Source organism: Scyliorhinus canicula, chromosome 4 (assembly GCF_902713615.1).
Source record: "Scyliorhinus canicula chromosome 4, sScyCan1.1, whole genome shotgun sequence".
In the NCBI taxonomy this organism is placed as follows: Eukaryota; Metazoa; Chordata; class Chondrichthyes; order Carcharhiniformes; family Scyliorhinidae; genus Scyliorhinus; species Scyliorhinus canicula.
The window spans coordinates 206,100,530-206,114,134 of NC_052149.1; the positions used below are offsets into that span (position 1 = coordinate 206,100,530).

At 48.2% G+C, this 13,605-nt stretch overlaps 1 pseudogene; it reads right to left on the bottom strand.

The window, feature by feature from the left end:
• Positions 1–13,605, bottom strand: part of LOC119965331 — a 101,751-nt pseudogene that overhangs the window by 56,944 nt on the left and 31,202 nt on the right.

The following is a 13,605-nucleotide window of genomic DNA, read 5'->3' on the forward strand; positions in this document are numbered from 1 at the left end:
TGGGAGTCAAGAGGAGAAATAGCTGGGGTCTTAACAGATACCCTCACATCCTCTTTGACCCCAGGTGAGGTTCCAGATGATTGGAGAAGAGCCAATGTTGTTCCCTTGTTTAAGAAAGGAAGCAGGGATAAGCCAGCAAATTATAGTCCGGTGGGCTTGACATCAGTGGTGGGGAAGCATTTGGAAAAGAAACTGAGGGACAGGATATATATGCACATTTGGAGGAACTGAACTAGTTACTGACAGGCAGCATAGTTTTGTACGGGAAGGTCATGTCTCACCAACTTGATTGAGACTTTTGAGGAGGTGACAAAGAAAATTGATGAGGGAAGGTCTGTGGATGCAGTTTATATGGACTTGAGTAAGGTGTTTGACAAGGTCTCACATGGCAGACTGGTGCAAAAACTAAAATCACACGGGATTTTGCTAGATGGATACAGAACTGACTTGGTTACAGAAGACAGGGAGTAGAGGTGGAAGGGTGTTTTTCAGAATGGAGATCTGTAGCTAGTGATGTTCCGCAGGGCTCAGTGCTGGGATCTCTGTTGTTTGTTGTATCTATCAGCAATCTGGAGGAAAATATGGATGGGCTGATCATTAAGTTTGCGGATTACACAAAGTTTGGCGGAGTTGCTGAGGATTGTCAGAAGATAAAACAGGATAGATAGATTGGAGACTTGGACATAGAAATGGCAGATGGAGTTTAATCCAGACAAACATGAGGTGAATCAATTTGTAGGATCAAATCTAGGTTTGAATTATACAGTAAAAGGAACATTAACATACAAAGGGATCTGGGCGTGCAGGTCCACAGTTCCCTAAAAGTGGCAACACAGGTGGCCAAAGAGTTTTAAAATATACTTGTTCATGAGTTGTGGGCATCGCAGGCTGTGCCAGCATTTATTGCCCTCACTAGTTGCCCTTGAGGGGGCAGTTCAGAGTCAACCACATTGCTGGAGTAACATGTAGGCCAGACCAGGTAAGGACAGCAGATTTCCTTCCCTAAAGGACATTAGTGAACCAGATGGTATTTTTTTAAATGACAATTGACATTGGTTTCATGGTCATCATTAGACTTTTGATTCCAGGCTTTTTTTAAAATTCAGATTTCACCATCTGCAGTGATGGGATTTGAACCTGGGTCCCCAGAGTAATGCTGGTTTACTCGTCCAGTGACAATACCATTATGTTACTACCTCCCCATCAAGCAGGCATATGGCGTGCCTGCTTTTATCAGCTGGGGCATTGAGTACAGGAGTTGGGAAATCATGTTACAGCTATATAAAACCTTGGTTAGGCCGCATTTGGAGTATTGCGTGCAGTTCTGGTCACCACATTAAGAGAAGGATGTGGAAGCTTTGGATAGAGTGCAAAGAATGTTCACCAGGATGTTGCCTGGTCTTGAGGGTATTGGCTATAAGGAGAGGTTGAATAAACTAGGATAATTTTCACTGGCATGATGGAGGCTGAGGGGAGACCTGATAGAGATCTCCAAAATTATAAGAGGCACAGACAGGGTGGATAATCAGAGGCTTTTTCCAAGGATGGAAATGTCAATTACAAGGGGGCACAGGTTCAAGGTGAGGGGGAAAGTTTAATGGAGATGTGCAGGATAAGTTTTTCATGCAAAGAGTGGTGGGTGCCTCGAACGCGTTGCCAGAGGATGGGGTGGAAGCAGGCACATTAGCAACATGTGAGAGGCACCGGGATGGGTACATGAATGAGAGGAAGGAGAGGGATACGGGCTGAGTAAGGGCAGAAAGTCTTTTTTTACTTAGGGCACCATGACCGGCACAGGCTTGGAGGGCCGAAGGGCCTGTTCCTGTGCTGTATTTTTCTTTGTTCTTTCTTCTTAAACCTTCTCTGAACTGCTTCAAATGCATTTACATCTTTTCTTAAATAAGAAGACCAATACTGTACACAGTACTCCAGATGTGGTCTCACTAATGCCCTGTGTAAATTAAGCATAACCTCCCTACTTTTGTATTCAATTCTTCTCAGAGCGCATGTTACTTCTTCAAACAACTCCAATAAATTGGTTAAAAATAATTTCCCTTTCACAGTGTTATGTTAACTATGCCTGACTACCTTGGTGTTTTCAAAGTGCCCTGCTACAATGTCTTTAATAATAGCTTCTAAATTTTTCTCCATGAAAGAGGTGAAGCTAACCGGCCTATAGTTTCTTGCTTTCTACCTCCCTCTCATTTTGAATAAAGGTGTTGCTATTTCCAACCTCATGTAACCTTTCCCAAATCTAGGGAATATTGGAAAATGTAGGTGCGATTCCCTGGAAAGATTTCTAAGTGTGGAACTGAGCAGGAACTGCCGCGAGCTTCCCGGAGCTCATCCCGGTGAGACTGGGATCGGTATTCAATGTTAATTGGTCCACTTAACAAGGCCCCATGGGCTTCTTGCCGCAAATGAAGGCTCGCCGGCTGATTCGCCGGCACCGCACTCACCAGCGACCCCCCCCCCCCCCCCCCCCCCCCCGCTAACAAAGTCGAACGCTGCACACCTGGGGAGGCTCCTCTATGCAGTTGAGGCCAGAGAGGTGTCCTGTACCCTTGAGGGGGCCAGAGGGTGAGCCACAGGGCAGCCAGTGCTGCCCCCTCGAGATCTTTCCGCCTCCACGAAAGCACCCACCAACTCTCCATGCGGTCTCCAACCCCTCCTTCACACCCCCCTCCTCCCACCACTGTGAACCACACGTGTGGCTAGCAATGCCCTCCATGTGTCTCCTTAAGAGAAGCTCTCCCACAACCATGGGGAGAGGGCCCAGACCGGAGGAGGGATGCCGGAATTCAGAATCCTCACCTCCTTCGAGGAGCGGGCCCTGGAGGTGACTGGGGTGGCCGAGGACAGAGCGGTCATTAAGGCTGAGGTTGGCGAAGCCACAGAGGTGAGGAACCACTGGACCCACCCGGGGGACCTGTCAAACGTGACTTGCCATTGCCTTACTGACTGACCCATCCCTCCCACTGACCACATGTCCATTCCCCTGCAGGTCCTCCAGCCGACGGCACAGGCCTATCCCGGGTGCTTCACCCCCCCCCCCCCCCCCCAATTCCCCCACACTCCAGCCTCCCACGAATCCACCTCGGGGGAGGGCTCAGAGGCAGACACGATTGAAGCATCTCAGCTGTCATCCCCACCCTCCACCAATGCAGAGATACGCACCCTCGGTGGGAAATGTTAGTGGTCAGGTTTCTAGGGCACAATCTTGTGAGCTCCACACAGCTGCTGATGCACTTCAGGTGGAGGCAGGAACCCCCAGGCGAGACAGTAATCGGAGGTCTGCTGGATCCCAGGACCCAGCTGGGTCCCGGCCTGATGCTCAGCCTCTGGCACAGGGTTATCTGGAGATGTTAGGGTGTGGTCGGGACATAGGGTTATCTGGAGACGTTAGGGTGTGGTCGGGACACAGGGTTATCTGGAGACCTGGAGCTGATGGAGACGTTAGGGTGTGGTCGGGACATTCAGAGGGAGATGTCAGCAAAAGTCCAGCAGGTCCATATCCAATTGGAGGAGTTCCAGAGACTCCGGGCACTGGAGATGTCACCGGCAATGCAGGGCACCGAGGCCAACACTGCTAGGGTGGCAACCACAGTGGAGAGCCTGGTGCATGACGTCAGCACCATTAGCGAGAGTGTCCAAGGCATCACGCAATCGGTGACGGCCATGGCTGAGCGTCTCGGCAGATTGTCCAAATCGCTGGGGGGATGCAACCCACTACCAGGCTGACATTGATGAGGTTCTGCGGGACATGTCCCGCTCTCAGATGGGAATGGCCGAGGCGCTGTGGAGCTTGCCCAGTCACAGGTGGGCATTGCCAAGGCGCTGCAGAGCATGGCCCAGTCACTGAGGAGCATCGCCGTGGGCATTGACACAATGGTGCAGACATTGGAGAGCCACCAGGGTTGGCAGAGCCAGATGATGCAGGGGCAACCGGGGCTCAAACCAGCTGCCCCTCCGTCCCAAGGTGAACCATGGGGCTCTGTGGGTTCCGACCAGGAGGAGAGGCGCTGGGTGCCAACCCGGTCCCTCCCTTCGAGTGGCGATGGTGGCCACCAGCACCCCCTGTTTCCACCCCATTGATGAGGCCATGTCTCACAGTCAACACCTGGAACAGAGTGGCACGGCTGTGCATGTGTCGCTGACAAGTGAGCCGGGGTCCTCCAGCCAAGGAGCCCCCAGAGGTTGCCCGCTATGGGCATTGAAGACCATGCGACATTGTAAGAAGCTGGCTGCCTCCACCGCTGATGTGCATCCTGGGGAAACACCGAGACGTAGCGGTAAAGCTGGCAAACCAAAGCACATCGAGGATTACTGAGGGCATTGGGGGAAAGGGGTAGGAAGGGGATGAGGAGGGTGTGAAGTTGGGGGGGGGGGGGGAAATTGTATCGCACATTAAACATCCTTGTGCACACTCAGTATGACTCCTTTGACACTTTACTCAGCAATACGGACTGACCTGAGAACCCTTGGCCCATCTCTCCAGGCAGCCACCCACCCTCCGGCCGTGGACATTTCCCTGGAGCTGTGCCCCATCCCCTGGGTTTTCGGATGTTGGCTGCTGCGTGTGTGGTGTTGCCTCCTGCAGTGTTCAGGCAGTGTCCAGGCATCAAGGTGTGATTGGGAAGCTGGGTAATGACTCCCACATGTTACATGGCCCACCCACCCACAGGAATCCACTTGGGATGTGTGAAGTGGTCACTTAACCACGTTTGCCATTTCTCTATTACCAATAGCCTTCAGCTGCACAGCCAGAGGCCTCGACAGTCAGTGGGGGGTTATGGGTGGTCGTTAAGACAGACAGGCAGGGACAAGGGTTTCCCCCAGAACAGGTAAACAATCTAGGAGTTGGAATGGTGGTGCTGTGAGCGGTTGCTCCCTGGTTGACCCCCCCTCCCTCCAGTGCCTCCCACCCAACCCTTCTATGGTGGCCCACTCCTTCGTCGGGTCCCTCACCCCCAGCCGAGGGTTCCCCACCAGGCACTGGGGGGGGCGGCAAGCCCAGCACCCTCGGGCTCTTTGCCTGTGATCAAAGGTGGCTACTCACCTCCTCGGCTCCCCACAGAAGCCCTTCCGCCAGGATCAAGTTTTTCAAAAGGAGTACTAATCGGTGCCAGAATGAGCACTTGCTGGATCGGCCGCTGAATGGTCATTGGATATGGGAAGGATCCTGTTCATTGTATGGAAATTAGACATAAGTGGTGATCAGCTCACTACAGCAAGATCCCAATTTTGCCTACGGAGCGGGTCAGTTGCATCACAAACTGTTTGGCGCCTGGTGCGGCTCTCGTTTTTGGCCTCTCTGCTATTCACCGGCCTCGTTTTGCTTGAGCGTGAGCGTAAGGAGGCCGAAGAATCGCGCCTATTGCTTTCTTTCTAAGAAATCAGAGGTATTGTTGAAAGCTTTCAGCCAATTGGGAGCCCTCCAATAATTCTCCTGTTTTTGAGGAGTTGGGTATCTTAAAGCAGACAGCTTTTTGTATCCAGTTACTTTGAATATCTGATGGATCTCCAGTATTGATTTCAGTGACATCCCAATTTTGCCTACTGGAGGGGGCCTCAGGTTACTGTCCGTGTGCAGTTTGCACATTCTCCCCGTGTCTGCGTGGGTCTCACCTCCGCAACCCAAAAAGATGTGCAGGCTAGGTGAATTGACCATGCTAAATTTCCCCTTAATTGGAGAAAAAGAATTGGGTACTCTAAATGTAAAAAACAAATAAATAAATTGGAGGGTCTCATTGAAGCCCATATGTCTACACAAGAAAACCATGACTCTGTAAAATATGAAGTAACATCCTATTTGAAGACCTCCAAAAATAACTGAAACAATCGTCTTCCGACACACTAAGCAAGGAACAAATGATCAATATTACACAAGATTTGGGAAAAATGCAACCAAACGTAACTTCTGTGATGTTGAACATGTAAAATAGGAAATCAAAACACAAATAATTGAAGGCTGCCTCTCTACCTTGCCATCTATTCCAAAGAGCATTCGAGAAAGCCAGAGGGCTGTCAGAGCTGTTGGAATTAGCAAGATTATTTTCATTTTCAGAGTCCAGAACCACTGAAGTCAAGACTACCAAAATTAACTGCCACACTCGAGTTCAACTCTTGTGAACTGTTACGACACCCTGAGTGTGTGCACGGTCAATTCCAGCTCCACAGACCCCGGAGACCCAACAAAAATGAGTTAGCCAATAATTTGTGTTTCCCGGAGATCTTTAACCCTGGACTGCCTCAATGAGTGACAGGCACAAGGGGCTGGATTCTCCGCTGGCGGGATTCTCTGAATGTCAAGGTTCTGGCCTATCATCTGCATCAACACGGGGAGAATCGCGTCAAAAGGCTCGATATCTGACTGGACCCAGCTCAGTCCTGCGATCCAGCTGATCTCAGACTGTCGACTCCCTTGGATATTCCTACCTCCATCTGATGTGCATCAGCAACTGTATGATGCTCACCAGATTGTGCCCCAGAAGTGTGCCCACTATTGTCACCCACCGGGGTGTGTATCTCTGCGCTGGTGGAGGTGGGAATGATAGCAGTGATGCCTGGATATTAGTCTTCTCGGAGCTCTACTCTGAGGTGGTCTCTTGGGTGGTGAGGGGGAAACGTCTCCGGATGGCCCACCTCATCAGATGGAGATCCTGCGAGACGATGAACATGTTGTTAGTGAGAGGGAATGATCATTTTGTCTGACGTGAGCTACTCGCTTGAGGCAGGTCATCTGGGTGAAGGGGCAGTGGATCCTCAGCTCTCTAGCACAGGTCAACCTCGCTGTTGGTTCCGCATTGTGGGTGAGGGGTGAGGACTTATATCTCTCTCTGGCAACTCCCCCCCCCCCCCCCCCCCCCCCCCCCCCCCGGGTCTTAATATGGGCGATCTTGTCCTGTGGGGACAAAGAGAGGGCACTGTGAGCCACACGGTTGAGGTGTTCCATAGCAGGTGGCATGTGTGAGCCCCGCCCCTGAACATGAAAGGGTTGTGTTAGTGGGTGCCAAGGGGATCTGAGGAACAAGCACAAAGATCGGATGTGGGGTGGGTGCGAGGTGTCAGCAGTGATTTGTGTGAGTTGGGGGGGGGGGGGGCGGTGTTGTGAATTTGGCAATTTACCCCTGCAGCTCAGTGGACATTGATGGTCTTCTTCTAGCATTGGACAGCAGTCCTCCTGGTTATGCCACCTGGACTGACAGCCACTGCCATGTCCTTCCAGGCGGCATTGCTGACCTTGCTGTTGGTACTCTAACCCCCTCGGGGGATCAGGATGCACCGCCGCTAATTCACAGCGTCGATACGCCTGGCCAGGTCACAGTCCCCAAATCGAGGAGCAGGTCTGTGCGCTGCCTTGCTTGTGTGTTGACTGGGAGTGAGTAGTCAGGGAGGTTTTTAAAAGCAGCTCCCCCGTGTTAGCATTGAGAAACTGAACTCGGCGAATCAGACAGCGAGGGAGCCAGTAATGGCGAGAAACTTGTGAGGGCCTGTTTTCAGCACTAAGTGCCGTTGAATACAGGCTGTGATCTGTCAACGCTGCTGTCGAGGAAAACCCCGCCAAATCTACCCAAATGGCACTTCGAAATGTTTCTGTTGAATGGTGCCCTCAATGTGAGATGTACACAGTAATCTGATACAGCCACAAGATGCACATTTATTACTGTGATGGTAATAATTTGCTTTCAATCACCAACCACAAACGTTGGCCCTATAGTGGCTGATTTTCCATAAGATCATTGAACATAGGAACTAAGAGGAGGAGTTGGCCAGACAGGTCCTCAAGCCTGCTCCACCATTCAATATGATTATGGCTTAACCTTGGCCTCAACTCCACTTTCCTACCTGTTCCTTATGTCAATGATTAACTGAGAGACCAAAGCACTTTGCATATCAACCTTGAATATATTAAGTGTTGGAATCTCCACAACCCTCAACTTTGCAACAATACCTCCTGCAAATCTGCCTCCTGATATGTGGGGATTGATCACAATTTGGAACCTACCTTTTGATTTTCAGTGTAATTTCTGACTCTGTAAACCTTGCATTTGTAATTATTTTGCTTTCACTTTGATTTTTCCAATAGATAGATTTATAGGTCCAATTTATATTTAAGGTCACTTTTGCTGCTAATACTTTATCTCAAAATTATTTTTTTAAGATCCATTATAATCGGCTGTTTATTTTAGAGCACACTATGGGCTCAATTTTATGGCCTTGTTGCGCATGGGCGAGAGCACAATGCAGGCGATAGATCTGGAGAGAGGCCTCTCACAGGCTTCCTGGCAGCCTTCACGCCTCATGGGATCTACCAAAGTCCTGCGAGGCGTCGGAATCTGAAGCATGACCAAAAGGGGTGTGACCAAACAGCGCACACCTAAACCTACTTTGGCACGTTTACCCGGGATCTACCGATGTACCGGGATCTACGAGCCTCCCCAGGAAGGCTACAGCTGGGTGCCGTTCAGTGCTGGTCCACACAAACGTGAACCTGGCAGAAAGGCACCCAGGAGGTCTCCTGGGCTGTTGGAGACCTCTGAGCAGTCAGGGATAGTGCAAGGGGGCTCCCTGACCCTCCTCCTAGAACGTGGGCACCTTGGCACTGCCCCACTAGCACCTTGGCACAGCCCCACTAGCACCTTGGCACTGCCCCACTAGCACCTTGGCACTGCCCCACTAGCACCTTGGCACTGCCCCACTAGCACCTTGGCACTGCCCCACTAGCACCTTGGCACTGCCCCACTAGCACCTTGGCACAGCCAAGATGGCAACGGGGTTCTCTGCCCCGCCAGCCGGCCAATGGAGTCCCATTGTGCGAAGCTCCACGCTGTCGGGAAATCTCCGGGCTCGGGTGCACTGCCGGCGCAATGGAAAATCCTGCCAGCAGAGAATCCAGTCCTCGAAGTGTGAGCTAAACCGGTGACAAACTCCCCAGGACCCAAATAAGTGACTGAGTGCTGTTTGATAGCGGTGGGGAACTGAAAACTCCCTGAAAAAGAATCACCACAAATGAACTTAGAAACTGTTGCATTAAATTCTGCCCTTAATACTCAACCCATTGATTTGATTCTGGTAAAATTGGACAGGTATTTTAATGGGATGGTAACTGATTCCATTTGATTACTCATTGAAGGCAAAAAGTATCTCACCTAAATGTTACAGTTATGGAGTTATCATGACACTGCTTTATTACGTTGCTAATGCCAAACCCCATCCTCATACTCATTCAAGAAGGACCCACACTTTCTTTATCTTGGTTGGAATCAGCAGCAGAAGTTAACAGCAGTAATATTTCTTATCTATTACTTAGCCAGGTTAAAGTTCCAGTTGCTACCTACCACCATAAAGGAATGTACAGCACGCTGGAAAGAGACAGGGTGAAAATTAATATCCGCCAGTTTCGTATGAAGTATGCAGCCAAAGGCATTGCCATGTAGCCGACTGTAAAGGAAAGTGGAATTCCAAGTGTACCGAGCACAGTCCAAAGTGGTTTCCTAAGAAGTTCTGATCCTGTAAAAATAGAATAACCAGGTTACGAACAATATTATTGTGAGTGAATATCTTCTTATAGTTCATTGCTTATTATTGCCACTCTGAAATAAACCATTATTCATTTTAAAAGAACTTTCAGTAACAAAGGTGTTGCTCTCTAAACATCAGCCACAGACCGGGCTGTGTGAAGGATCAGCTCAGCTCATGCACCTTGCAGGGACTATGATTGTAGAGCAGAAATGGAAGTTGAGAACAATAGATAATATGTATAAATTAAATAACATTTTAAAAACACAAAGTAAATTTGTAACGGGGATTACTGGAGATCACGACTGTCATGCCTGTCTCCAAATGTGAGCAGCTGTTCATTGATGCTTCATGATGTCTCTTTCTATCCCACTTCAATGTCACCAGTCATGCCCTGGTGTATTATGAACTTTCAATTAATATTTTATATTGTAAAATTGAACTCAACAGGCTGAAATATTTGGCCGTCCAAGGGTCACCTGACTCCCTTTGTGGATTAGAACCAGACCCTTGTCTTAAGGGAGAACAAATGGAACCAGTCCAGCCGGATGTTGAATTAATGCATTTTCCTGAAACTAATCCAAGAGGGTATTGCCAAATTCATATAATCATAAAGTTCCTACAGTGCAGAAGGAGGCCAGTTGGCCCATCGAGTCTCCACCGACCCTTTGAAAGAACACTCTACCCAAGTCCACCCGACCATATCCCCGTAACCCCATAACCTACACATTCCTGGACACGATGAGGCAATTTATCGTGGCCAATCCACCTAGCCCCCATATCTTTGGACTGTGGGAAGAAACCGGAGTGCCCAGAGGAAACCTATTCGGACATGGAGAGAATATACAAGCTTTGCACAGACAGTGACCCAAGGCTGGAATTGAACCCGCTTCCCTGCGGCAGTAGTACTAGCCACTGTGCCGCCGTGCCGCCTCTGTACCAAATTGAGTGGGTCATTCCAACACAAAGACCTCGTAAGTCTCAAAGTGTTAAAGAACAACACAGGTTGGCCAATCAACACACCACCCTTTGATTGGGAAATTGACTTGTCACACAATGAGGAAGCCATTTTATTGTCTGCTTTTAAATCAGCTAGAAGCTATTCAACAGAGAATTCCACTGAAAGCCATACAAGTGGCCAAGGTAATTAACAACAATATCTCAAAACAGGGAGATCCTAACAGAGATCAAGATCAAAAGTTCAAACTCATCCGAGAATTGACACAGTTGGAATTTTGATTACAAGAAACCCACAGCTTACTGAAATCCTTCAGTTTATCATTTCAACTTTAAATCATCAATTGCATCTCAGAAAACTACAGGCTTGCCATGAAAGTGGCTGGAATAATTGTAAATTGTAACCATATATCACTTTCATCTGTATCTAATCTTTGAGCATGTGAGAGAGTGAGGTGAGTGATGTAATGTTCTTGTCGGGTGGCCTGATTGATATTGCAAGAACACTTGCACCTAAATCTATAAACGATTTATTAACATCAACTGTGGGTCAACTATATGCAAAACAACAGATGAATAACAGTATGATCATGCACAAGCAACCTCTCTCTTCCCTGCTCTCCAGTCAGTCTGAGGTCACCTGACTCTAACCTTCACTTATAAACTGGTGAGACTCCTAGTGGTAAATCGATAAAATACAACACAACCATGATATAACTACAAGTGAGACGTTGCATTTTAAAAATCCATGTAAAGTATGTGCTAATAAATAAAAAAATGTATTTTGAAATTCACAAAAATTTTTGCTAGAATTATTTAGTTGGGACATTCACTCCGTGGGCAAGAAAACACAAGCCTCTTACACACTAAAAATTGACACGGGCAGTAAAAAAGTCAAAGCATCATAGGATTTACAGTGCAGAAGGAGACCATTTGGCCCATCGGGTCTGCACCGGCCCTTGGAAAGAGCACCCTACCTCAGCCCACACCTCCACCCTATCCACCCACCGTAACCAAGTAACTCCACATAACCATTTTTCTGGACACTAAGGGCAATTTTGAATAGTCAATCTACGTTACCTGCAAATCTTTGGATTGTGGGAGGAAACTGGAGCACCCGGAGGAAACCAACGCAGGCACGGAGAGAACATGCAGACTCTGTACAGACAGTGACCCAAGTGGGAATCGAACCTGGGACCTGATGCTGTGAAGCAACAGTGCTAACTACTGTGCTACCATGCCACCCATCCTTTGCATGTTCCACCATAGGCCCTCTGACTTTAAGTCTGGACTTTATCTTGCTGATTCCTATTGACTTCTCATTTATTATCAGGTTTTTATGTATCCCAACACTTGTTAGGTAAGCAGGCCTCCGTAACTGGGGTTTTCTTTGTGTTCATTCATAAAATTCTAGTTTCAGCCACAAATAGAATATTGTAGCTAGTTCTGGTCACCGCACTTTAGTCAAGTTGCAAGGGTTCTTGGAAAGGTGCAGAGAAGATTTACTAGAATAGATCAAGGGAGGAGGTATTTTTGTCATGTAGTTAGGTTGCAGGAGTTGGGATTGTTCTCTTTGGAGCAAAGAAGATTGTGCAAGGAATTGATACAAGCGTACAAGATTATCACAGGTCTGGATAAGGTAGATGAGTAAAAACTGCTCTCATCAGCTGATGGTACAAGAATGAAGAGACATTATTATAAGGTTTTGGAAAAGAAATACAGAGGAGATGTGAGGACATGTTGGCTGCTGGAGAAAACCACCCTCCAATTCACTTGCAACTGCAGTTTCAAAATCCCAGCTGTCTCGCCTTTGGCCATGTTCACCACATTCATGACAACATTACTGTAGCTGTTGCTTTTCTCAATCGTACCCTAACTTTCACCATTGATGCCAAAGCCTCCAGTCAGTCTTCAATTAGAGACCATGTGCGCCCGGAGTTTGCCAGTTAAATAGTGGGAAAGGCCAAAACCGAGATTCATACTGGGCGGGAATTTGTTTGCCATCTAACTGGTCCACTCCCGATGGAGAGTTCCAGATCGTGCCCGAATATCGCAAACATAAGATTAACCCTAATTTGCAGCGGGGTTGACAGGCTTTAGGCTGTGAGACATTCAAGCCATCATTAAATTTTATGGATACCCATAACAGGGGCAACCAAAGCTGCTGCCTGTCTGTCCTACCAAACACTTTCAGGACAGAGAGCTGCTCTTGATTCTATGCTGAAGTCACTTTAGCAATAGCCCTCAGCTGTGAAGCAAGAGGTTGCTCATAGTCAAAGGCAGTTAATGAGGAATTGGCCAGGTTAGTTGAGTGAGCACTTCATAATTTGTTGCTTGCTCCTGCTGGTGGTTGCAGATGCCTGGAGGCTATTGTTTCTGTTTCCTTCCTTTTCTGTAGCCGGAAAGAAGGCCAATTGTTTCTACGATACTTGGGACCTGGAACACCTGGCTCAGGGGGACATATGTGTCCAAAAAATAATATGGTTTGAAGCAAGAAGACACTGTGGGCCATTGCTCCAAATCATTGATCGGCATTCGGTCCGAACTACAGCGATACCACGTGAGGGGTGATGCCCCAAAATATTCACCTCCATGTATTATACCACGGACCGAACAATCACGGAACATATCGGACCAAACAGCTCCATACTCACAAAACCCTGCTATCTTACGTAGCCGAGAAACAAACTTAAATCAGTGACGGACTCACCGGTGGACCTCTCTGCCGTATTAAGCCGATATCTTTGAATGATTATCGACAGGGTTGGGTTAAAGTGTTGCACCACAAGTGTCATGATCTGTTTGAATGTTTGCATATCCAGCTTTGCCGGATCTGCGAGACTCCAGATCACCCCGAATGTATGAGGTCCACAGGCAATCAACAGAATGACCATCTGGCACTGATTCTCCATGATATTGTTGGTCCGGAAGAAATAACAGTCTTTCAGTTTATTATTTCCAATCTTCGACAATGGTGTCAAATGCATCCAACCACCCAAACAGAGATATGACGAATCAAAGAAATCCAGCTGGTTCAGCTGAGTAGGTCACAGCATCGACAGCAAACCAGTTTACTCCTCGTCGTCAGTTTACTGAGGATACGGGGAGCCCACACCAAGTAAAAAT